Here is an 8,355-nt window from a genome sequence, read left to right as displayed (position 1 = left end):
CAAAGAGTAGTTTGGCATCCTGAGTGACAGGCCTCCCTCTGTCATGTTGCCTTCATGGATGTTAGAAAACTGAGACCAGCGTCAAAGTTCCGTTAAGCCAGGGGTTCCCAAAGTGGGGGGTCGCGAGATGATTACAAAATAGAAATGGAAAATAAAAAAATAAAAAATTGATTAATTTTTTGGAATTTAAATTTTATTTTTTTATTATTAATAATAACGTTTGCATAGACATTTTTTTCTTAGACAATCCACTAGCACAGTGTTTCTCAAACTTTATTATTATTTTTTTTTACAAATAAACTGTCTTAGAATGTGAAATGACGTGTCCGCAACGAGCCAGCAGGTTGAAAGCGAAAAAAAAAGATCTGAAAGTGAAAAACGATCTGAAGGCGAAAAAAAGATTGAAACCTGAAAAAAAGATTTGAAACTGAAAAAATAATTGTTTTGAATCTGAAAACGTAAAATCGGAAACTGAAAAAAACAAGTATTCAAATATCAAAAAATGTATAAAAGTGAAATATGAAAATAAATGTTTTATTAAAAAAAATTGCTGAACTGAATCAAAAATAATNTACTTTTTTTTTTTTAATACAACATTGTATTTTTCAAAGTTCAGGATGAAAACTTGGACTTTCAAATAAATTGTATTTTTTTGAATGATCAAAACTTATGACCCTGAAATAGCTCCATACATGTCATCATTTCAGCGTTGGTTGTCTTGGTGGTGCCCAGAAAACGATATGGGCTTCGTAAATAATTGGACAGCCTTCTGGAGAAAACTTTCAAATAAATTGTATTTTTTTGAATGATCAAAACTTATGACCCTGAAATAGCTCCATACATGTCCGACTAAGTAGAATCATAATGAAAAATACGCCGGTAAAATGTGCCTGTATAAAACGGCTTATGCCACAATAGGATAGCTATTGCTAAACCGAAGCTAAACTGTCTATGTTTAGCTTCGGTTGCTATGCTACCATCACCCATTTTATACCAGAGAAACTTTCATAACAGCGTTGTGATGCCAGACAGCGTCAATTCAGACTGACACACATTCACTTAAGGGGGGGGGGGATATGTATCAGCTGCTTGTGTGACAGTCAGACAGTGTATACGTTACAGTGGTCGCTGCCGTGAGTTAACAGGAGAATAAACTCCGGTGGACGAGCAGCACTGCGGTCGGTAAATGCCGCTGAAACACATTAATAAACAATGAACCACGGCACTCTGGAGAAAAGTATAAGGTTGGAGAAGTCGTTATTTAATTTAATCTGGCTTCGTATGATTAAAAGTAACACGATCGTCGACCTGACGCAGTCCCCTGTTGTTGTTGTTGTTGTTGTTGTTGTTGTAGTGAGCCGTTGGGGAGCAAATCAGTGACGTAAACGGTGACATCATGACGCAGCAGCGGCAGCACCAGTCGGGCTCTGGGCGGTGTGAACAAAACGGAAGCAGAAAAGGGAAACCGGAGCTAGAACGGGAAAAGCGCTGGTGTGAAAGCCGTATTAATGTACGCATTCAAACACTTTTCTTTTTTTACCAGCTGTATTCACCTTGCAGGTGCAATTATGTTGCTTTTTATCCTGGATAAAGTGTTTAAGTCATGCATGTTTAAAGTTTAACGTCGTATTTGTCTAATATTATAGTTCACTTTTCATTCAGGAAGTATGACGCTGCGCTGTCAGTACGCTTCTTTGTGATTGGTCAAATGTTGCTAACCCCGCCCCTTTCATGTGAACGCGCACTCAGCCGGACAGAGAAACCCTGGCTTGAGTTATCGGGTTGATAACCAGCGTCGTAGGATCGTTTAGCGAGAGCGCGTTTGTTTTGGATTAGGTAAGCCGGGTAACTCAAACGTATGTTGAACTGGATTCGTAGTACAGGCCTCAGGTGCAATCTAAATGTAACTGCTTTGAAAACAGTGCAGAGTGAATTATGTGGGGATCCAAACCCATGTAACATATATGGCTGCCACTTCTCCACATCCACTGCATGTCACACGTAAACAAACTAATCCTTCCCTCAATTTACATCACTGACGCAATTGACCAGGTTTGGAAAGCCTGCAGCATTCTCTCCAGAGGAGCTAAACATGTCATGGCTCTGATAAGCACATTTACCTGCCTGACACTCACCTCTCTGGATTTCCACTCTCCCCCTGCACCTCTAAGTAGGCAGATTAGGTGGTCCGTTAAAGCCGCAGGAAGGCACTTATTTAGAAATATATGAAAGGGCAAAGTGAGCCAGGCTAATGACCGATGCAGTGTCAACGGACCCACTCTGGGGTCTTTTATCATTCTGTAGAGAGGGGCTCGTCCTCTGAGTAACCCTCGTTATATCCGAGCTAATGTTGGGGATGAGGATGTTCATGTGATAAAGCACCATCACGCTCTTTCATTATACAAAAAGAGAAACAGACTCAGTGGAATTGTGCCCAACCTATAAGATAAATGCAGTGGAGAGAGAATAAGTCCTATTTTAGTGAGTGTTACACATGCTGCTGTGTGCACAGTGTGTCTCAGAGGGGAGATGGGTTCACTCTTTGACCATGGGATGGCAGTCTTGGTATTCTGAAGAGCCGTGCTGCTGTTCTGCTTCATTAGGGCTCTCACTGTGCTTTCTGCTCTAGGCTTCGTTGAAAGGTGACTATTGACTGACCGAATGGCACGAAATCGATGTTTACCAGCCCGCATAAAATAATAACTTCATAAATAATGTGTGTTATGTGTCTTTAGGTTAATATATGAATTAAAACAAGGTTCTACATCATTAGTAATAACATAACTTTATCTCAGTTTTTTTTTAATTATCTTCAAAAATGTAGCTTGGACATAGTCATCAAATAGATAGTGAAGCAGAATCTCGACGTATAGTGCTTAGTGTGTTTGACATTATCATTTGCCAACTTTCCAACCAACCGCTACACCCATCTTTATCACTACACCGTGACACCTTGTCAAAAACGATCATATTGTTATTGTTGGCATCATGTCAGTAACTTAACCTGTTCTACACCGCCCCCCGATACCAGGGGGAAAAACGCGTCATCTGCAGGAAACAGCGTCTGAGGGCCTCTTAATATTCAATAAACTATGAATGTTTTATATCCATGTAACGGGAAGAAACTCAGCTAACTGATCATTTTTTATTTATTTTTTTAAAACCCACAAAGCTAACGTCCTGCCTCTGAATTATCCACGAGCGAAGAAATGCATTACTGCACAGAAACTCACTCATAACACAACCCAGTCTCATGGCATTTTGTGTTCACCAACACGATTTTTAATCTATTGATTCGTGTTCACCAACACGATTTTCCCCTTTTTTTCGTGTTGCACAGCACGATTTTAAAAGCAATGTATTTCTACTGGTAATGTGTTTCGTGCCTGCAGCACGTCTTTTTCTCCGATCGGGTCGTGGAAGACCGGAAGCTGTGTGGNGGGGGAGGCAATGCTAGTTAATTGTCAACGGGGGGGGGATCCTCGCTGCGGAGAAACGGAGTTTCGACCCGAACGTCCCGATGGCCAGTCCGCTACTGCTGTGATGAAATGCCATGTCATGTTCCAAACCACATCACAGATTATTTCTGAAACAGAATGGAGCTCAAATGCTTTTTCTCTTGAGGGTTTACCACAAGGTGAGTCCCTTTTTATATTTCTTGCTTTTTTACACATGCTCTCTCCAGTACAGGTTAGCTCTGAGTTTTAGCGATGCTTGCTAATGTAAACAAAGACCATATTACCTCCAAAACAGTCGGGCATTGTTTTTGATAGCAACGTTTCTGATAGTGCCGTTGGTCCGCATTGCCGATATTACGTCATGTCGGCAGCAAATCTGGATCAGCTCCGTTGCACCCCCGCTTTTAGAGATTTGGGTACGGAGGAAAAGAGAGGGTTTTATTTTCTTACACTTTGTGAGTTCNNTGATAGCAACGTTTCTGATATTACGTCATGTCGGCAGCAAATCTGGATCAGCTCCGTTGCACCCCCGCTTTTAGAGATTTGGGTACGGAGGAAAAGAGAGGGTTTTATTTTCTTACACTTTGTGAGTTCCCTGACACCCTATTTTTAGTTTTATCTTCAACACAAATTTGTTTTGTTAATTTATTTTCAAATTTGTAGGCCCATTATCTCTCCAGCTCCACAAAAGTCTATTCGAAGTGGTATTTTAACACATATGTGGCATGCTATCAAAATCAGTCACGAAAGAGGAGAATCTTAGTTTTCAGATAATATCCTTAATATGTTTGTTCTCCAAATATTCAGCAATATATTTTACATAATGAAATTAATGTTACTAAGACAGGATTATGAGAAAAAGGCATTCAAAGTTTGTTGGAAAATGCCTTACCATAGTTACATTAAGAGGGGTGTCAGGGCATAATATTGTGGGGGCATAGTACCCCTCGCCCCCCCTTAGGACCACAACTGGATTAGCTATGATTCTGGTATCTTTGTTTGTCTATAGCAGGGGGGGTCAATCTAAATGTCATCGTGGGCCACATCAGCATTATGGTTGCACTCAAAGGGCCGGTTGTAACTTTCAATCTCAATCTTTGTTTATTTATATAGCACATTTAAAACAACCTTGAGTTTGACACCCCTGGTCTATAGCCAAGCTTGTTAGCAGGCTATACCTCTCATAATGTTCAACTTCAGCTCATTGTTCACAGAGTCATGTATCGTATCGATGCCTCGAGGAAGAGAGTTGGTGAGGGCGTGTGTCATATTCTGAAATAGACTTCAAAAAAATAATTAAATCAACCTAAACCCCGGATTTTTCACATAAATCCTAATTTTTCTCGGAATGCACCGTTGCAACATCCGACTGATTTTGCTAGAGCGGGTCATATATAGCATCTACAATTATTGTACTTTCTGTGATTTTAATATTGCACGTGTCCATATTGCAGTTTTGCTAACATGTGGATTCATTGTGCGGCCCTATACACAGCAGATACTGTGTTACATCAGGAAATATAAAAAAACTAAAAGAACGAACCTAAGGGACCAAAGAAATCTCCCTAAACTAGCTTTTAATTTTGATCACTGCTCAGGATAAACACCGGGAAACTACTTCCTTGTACATAGCTGCCTTGTTACAGGAAGAATACAAGATGGAAGTTTCTTCTCTTCAACAATATTTTAAGTTCAGCAGCAAAAATAATTGTCTCTTTTGCTCCAAAACATTCCCAACATTCACATAGCTATGTTCCGACATATATTGACCATTTATGCAAAACAGATTAACTTATAATAATAGAATAGAATAATTAACATCTCTAGTCTTAGTAAATAACGCGCTAAATAGAAAAGTTGCCCCTAATGGGTAATTAGTTGGAGGCTCAGCAACCATCTCCAGATTGATTTGTGTGAAAGAAGCACAGTTTCACTTTCTCCCTTTTTCTACTTGAGATGTTATCTAAACTTTTCTTACATTAACAACTGTATTTTTATAATGGGAAACACCTTTTGATGACTTCTAACAACATACTTGAATCAGTTTTATCCCAAAATACTCCTCACACATCTTCTTGACCCTTAAATGGCCATTCAATATTTTAGAAAATTAATTGTTTCTATTTTCTACATATTGCCCTTATACCCATATTGCTCTGTTATTACACTCATGTTACACTATTATTACACCTATAATACAGTGATATTACACCCATGTAACGCTAATATTACACTGTTATAAGACCCATGTTAATCCCATGTAAATGTGCTATTGTAGTGGACAGTGCAGCTTTTGGAGTCACTAGACTGTTCATGTTGTCTTTTTTCTTTTTGTACTGCTGTAAAACCAGTCAGTAACAGGACTGCGTAATCTAATAAAGAGTTAATAATTTATGTACATATAATAGCAGGTGGGTTAATTTTTGAAAGAGAATATGAAGAGCATGAGTTGCTGGCTGTGTCTCCAATGCAATTGTGTGTGTGTGTGTGTGTGTGTGTGTGTGTGTGTGTGTGTGTGTGTGTGTGTGTGTGTGTGTGTGTGTGTGGTTCTGCCCTCCAGCAACACAGCGAGCAGCTTTTACCACGATCACATATTGAAGCTGTGGGAGAACATCATTTCTGTGACCTTGTCCAAAGCCCCTGAAAATCCCGACAGTCACGCTTTTTTTCACTTAACAGCTACTGTTTTTTTCCATTAGCAGTTATTTTTAGAAGAGGACATAGAGTTAAATGCCTGTGTCTCTGCAGTTGATGTAAATAATTGCCTTTGTTAGAGGTCATTAACTCATTCAGTTAAACACATTCCACAAAGACGTTGACAGGACTGGAACTGTAATGTGTGTGTATGTTTGAGTGTTTTTCCCATATAGTGTATGAGGAAGTACAAGCAAATTGGGAAAAAGAGGCAGAATCAGCCCCTTGGTTCCAAACCTGAACAGTTTAGCTATCAAGGTCCAAAAGTGTCTGTTGGAGTCATTTTTTAATCTTGCTCCTTATGTTTTGTTTTTGCAGCTAACGCCTGACAGTCATTTTGTGCTGGACTACCACCCTGCCTACAGCAACATTGTGTTTGGAGCTGGATTCTCAGGTGATTCACAATACAACACTTTCAAACATAAAGAAGTCAATGTAAAGGGTCGTCTTTGAAAAATCATATGTGTTAGGATAGATTTATCAAACAAGCTACTTGTTATGTATTGGGAAAGTATACATGTCAAATCCTCTTTGTTATCATTAGTTTTTTTTTCTTCTCTAGCTATTAGTAGATGCTGTCGCCTAGTTACAGCTGAGCCCAGCAGCATTCCAGCAGTGAGAATTAATTAAATTATTTATTTATTTAGGCAAGGCAAGTTTATTTATATAGCACATTTCAACACAAGGTAACCCAAAGTGCTTTACAAAAATGAAAGCCATTATGAACTGTTCAGTTATACAAAACCGACGCTGTGACACAAATTGAACCGTAATATGCTCACTGTTTCAATGATAACAAAGTGATATAACAGGAACTGTTTGCCATGGTTAGCATTTGCTAGCATAAAACACAAAGTAGAGCTAATGCTGATTTGAAATTGACCTAGTTCTTTGGTAGTTAAACTGGAGTATCAAACAAAAGCTTTGTCATTGCTATTTATTCTCCGAGAACCATGAATGTCAGTATGAAATATGTAAAGCATCAATTGGATGTAAAAATAATTTAGTCTGAATATAGAGCTTGAGATGGGGCCCGTTAGTAACTATCTGGGCCCATAGAGCAAGCGCACTTCCATTTTCTATAAACCCCATCTCCAATCCACAGGTCACAGCCATTTTCGATTTCGTCAAATTAATGAATGAGGGAAAATCTTGGTTCGGCTTTAATCACATCTTACAACCTTTAGGACCAAATTATTTCAATAGGACCTATTCAAGCCTTCGTAGTCTGAAATTTCCAGTCATTTTTCTCCCAATGTAAGTCAATGGGAAAAGGTATATTTGGGCCCAATGACGTCACGGACTGACACAGAATTTGTAATACGTGGCCAGTTGTCCCAGTCAAATTCCGGTCAAACACTGTTTGTGTCTATTGAGCTAGACAATGATTGATTGGCAGGCTCTACAAAGAATGACATCATCCTCAACGCCCAACTTTTTGGTTTCAACACCCGGCGTACTACCTGGGGGCTTGGTTATAAGTGGCCTGTTGTCCCAGCCAAATTCCGGTCAAACACTGTTTGTGTCTATTGAGCTATACAATGATTGATTGGCAGGCTCTACAAAGAATGACATCATCATCAACGCCCAACTTTTTGGTTTCTTTTCAGCTGTCCTCGGTGACTTCAGACTGTATCTCAGACTCAGCTGCCTTAATTACTGCTTTGGTTCCTAAAGGCTCTACAGAAAAGTTGCAAGCTTCAAAGCTTTATTCATAATGTTGACATTCAATTTCAAAATCGACTTTTGAAATTGACATTTATTTCCTTTTTAATCTTTTTATATTTAAAGCCGTTATTTCTGTGTGGGTCGAGGCTTAGTATTAGAACAGAGGAGAGGCCAAGGGAAAATACATGTCTTAGTACTGGTTAGAAACGGGCCCTGTAGTGAATATATTATACTGCAATTAGATTCCAATGGTGGCTGCGTAGGATTGTTTCAGACTTGTGTGATACAAACATTAGCTTTAACTTCAGAGTGATGCCAAAGATCACATTTTTTAAATCCTTATTATATCCATTATCCAAATTCCTCAAATGCAGTTTGCCTTTTTGTAATAAAATGTGGCTATACCCTAATTTCTTGGCACAATCCTGAGTTGTACAATGACATAAATTACATGAAGTTTTGATATTGTACAACATTTCAGTAATTCACTCCCTTTTTAATTTGCTGTTGATACTTTTCCCTGTTGAAAGAAAAC

The sequence above is a fragment of the Notothenia coriiceps genome, unplaced genomic scaffold (assembly GCF_000735185.1).
Source record: "Notothenia coriiceps isolate Sejong01 unplaced genomic scaffold, NC01 NC01_scaffold00024667, whole genome shotgun sequence".
Lineage (NCBI taxonomy): Eukaryota > Metazoa > Chordata > Actinopteri > Perciformes > Nototheniidae > Notothenia > Notothenia coriiceps.
This window is presented reverse-complemented; position numbering follows the sequence as displayed.